Genomic DNA, 3329 nt, shown 5'->3' on the forward strand with positions numbered 1-3329 from the left:
ATAATTGAGCTCAACTAGTAAGACCAAATAGAGCCGAAATCATCAAAAAAAAAAGGCTGTTTTTCTTATTAAAAAAAAAAGTGCGTGGGATACATAAAACAGCCGAGCATCCAGATCTTTTGGCCCATGATAAGAGCTCATTTTAAGGTCAAAGCTGAAGAACTGAACAGGGAAATATAAAAGAAAGTATTCTCGTCTAATAGATGGCTAGATTGAAGTAAGAAAAGCCGAAGAGGGGTTAAGCGATACTGTGGGAAAGAGACACTTTAATGGCAATTGTGTACAGCCAGCAGGGAGTCAGACTTTACAAAAGGATGCATGAAGAAATCCATGATTCCAAATCCATTGAGCCCCACAGCTGAGACGTCGAGAGGGAGAAAGAGACATTGGAGGTGATCAGAGATAAAGAAAGAGATAGATTGAAGCACAGGGAGATGCCGGGGGGTGATCAGCTCTTCTGTCATGTATGTGCACGCATCTGGCTTCATTTTCCCACAATCCCCCAGTCTTGCCCGAAGGCACGTTTTGCTACAGGAGGGATGCACTGGTTGTCTGGCAACCCTGGTTTAAAGACAGAGAGCATGTAAACAGATATTTGAAACAACTTCTTGAATGAACATTCGTTTCTGTACAATCCAGTATAAAACCCATAATTCTGCTCCGTTACTCATAATCTGCCTGTAATTATGTTGTGTAATTTTATGCTCTTTTAATTGATTGGACACATTATTAACTGCTGATAAAACATCATGAGGGAAATATAAACCTCTCAATATAAACCCTCATCTTTAATCCCAAAAACTAATTGCCGTTTCTATGCGTAAATGAGGCTGCTGAAGAAAATCCTGAAGATAGACTTGCCGTTTGTTTGCCGAGAGCCTCAATGCACTGAAGTGGCAACGGAATAAAATTTAGTACTGTATAATCTACTCGGTTAACCCGTGTTACGCTCTTTGTAGCTTTCAGTTAGCGGCAGAGCCCTTGACATCAAACCCAACTGCATTTAAGAGCTGTCATATGGCAGGAGGGATCTGATCGAATTACTTTGATGCAAGATTCAGCATGTGCATCTTTGGTATCACACCTGATGTTGGGGCATATTATCCTGTCACATGAAATTGTCAACTTCACTTTGCGTCTCTCACGTTAAATTAATAATCAACATTTTCAACACTGATTTGTTTAGTTTAGAGCAAATCACAGCAGTCGTTGTGCGTTAACACTTGAACTGTCCCTACAGAAATTACCGGAGATATGTCTTCTAAAAGCATGAGTCATTTGTGCACTTGTTTTTAATTCTGACCTTTAATGAAAAATATTGACCTTAATCAAATGGTTGACATGCACATTAAAGGTCAGTTTTGAAAACATGATGCATACTAATGAAGAAATGCCATTTAGTGTCTAAAACAGTGCTATTGTTTGCTAAAACTGAAACTAAAACTATTCTAGTGATTGATTTAAAGGTATAAAAAAATGTATATAATGCTTAAATAAAACAAAAATATAAATATTACATGAAAAACGTTTTTTTTTTTTTAAGAAATGCTGCTTTGACAACTAAAATGACTAAATATATAAATAAAAACTAAAGCTAAGTAGCATATAGTATATTAAAGCTAATTAGTATATAAAAAATAAAAGCTATAAAATGACAAAAGCACATAATTATTCAATCTAAAATTTAAATGAAAACTGTAGAATCGCTAATTCAAAATATTAATAAATACTATAACATGCAAATGATACTAAAATAACACTGATCTAAAATCATGCTTAATTTTAATTTAATAAGAAAATATTCCTCTTTTAATCTGACTGCATTCATATGAGCAATAGCAGTATGGAACAAGACACTGTTGCTTATTGTTCAAACACAGACACATCTTACATGTATCTCACATCTCCATCAGTGGGAGGTGTTTGAGCTGACTGAATCATCTAGATCAGTGTTTCTCAGTCCAGTGGTCCTGGAGTAGCCCAGAACTGCATATTTTGACATTTCCACTCATCATCTCATTATTAGATGCTATAAGACCTGAACTGGGAAGACGTGTGATTATTCAATGCACAGTACTAACTACATTAGTTGTGATCATAATCCTACATGAGCATCAAATTTGAACAGGTTTATAAAAATTCCTATGTTTTTAAAATCTGTTGTTGATTTGATCTCCTCTAGGGTCTCAAAAATGAGAAATTCTGCAGTGCAGTTGATATCCCTTCCCATTTTACTAACATGAACACCATAATTGTGAGGAACTTTTTAGCTTCTGTTCTTTCTTCAGTGTGATGAAGTTCAACAAGACAGTTTCCCCAGGGTGGGAGTTTGATTAAAATAAGCAACTCAGTGCTGGGTATGATTCACAGTATTTTTACACTTCTGCTCTCACTGTAAAACATATTCTGTCAGGTAACCTAAAAATGTGCTTCATGTGGTAACATCTAAATGAACTGGCTTTAATCAAGTCAAAAATATTTTGTATTTCAGAATCAATCTAGGTCGTACCAACTAAACTTATTTTTAAGGGTTACATTATGAAGACATTGTTGCAGCAGTATGTAACACCTGTAGTTTCACATTTTCCAGTGCTCCAGTTGTAATTTTTATATTACCCAGTGTTACTTATTTTATGTGTCATGCTGCAGGAGATTTTCACAAGGGTTATTTTGGTTACTAATACTAAATCCATTAAAAAAAAACAAAAAAACTTTTCGTTGCTTCAGATAATGCAAGCATGAAGCGAAAATGTACAACAATTCTCATTTTCATGTAGTTTCATGTAAAACAAAATGAAATAAAAACAGCCAATATCCTAGTAATATGCAAGCTAATAAGCAACTAGTTAATAGTGAGAATTGGTCCCTAAACTAAAGTGTTCCCAAACAAACTAAACATGACAACAAAATTATTAAAACTTTTAAATTAAATTGAAAACTGAAAATACAAATGCAGCAACTAAGTCAAAATATTAACATAAACTATAGTAGTGTCTCTGACACTAAAATAACACTGCTTTTCACCCAGTGCTATTTACAATACAATTTAGTATATTGACTGCAAGAACAGAAGACTTGGGGTTAAGCAGCTTGAAAGCAAAATGCTAATATGGAGCTCTTTATTGACACGGCTAAATTTAACCATCAAGTTATTGAACCGGCCACTCGATCGGACACTCCTCCTGGTTCAATATTCCTCATGAAATTTGTGCCATTTTTCATGTTTTTACTTGACATTTCAAGCATGGCCCTGTGTTTAAAAATGGTAACTAACCTCAGTTGACCTCACATCAGCGTCTAACTCACAAACAAGCGTGCACAGTGTAACG

The sequence above is a fragment of the Onychostoma macrolepis genome, chromosome 13 (assembly GCF_012432095.1).
Source record: "Onychostoma macrolepis isolate SWU-2019 chromosome 13, ASM1243209v1, whole genome shotgun sequence".
In the NCBI taxonomy this organism is placed as follows: Eukaryota; Metazoa; Chordata; class Actinopteri; order Cypriniformes; family Cyprinidae; genus Onychostoma; species Onychostoma macrolepis.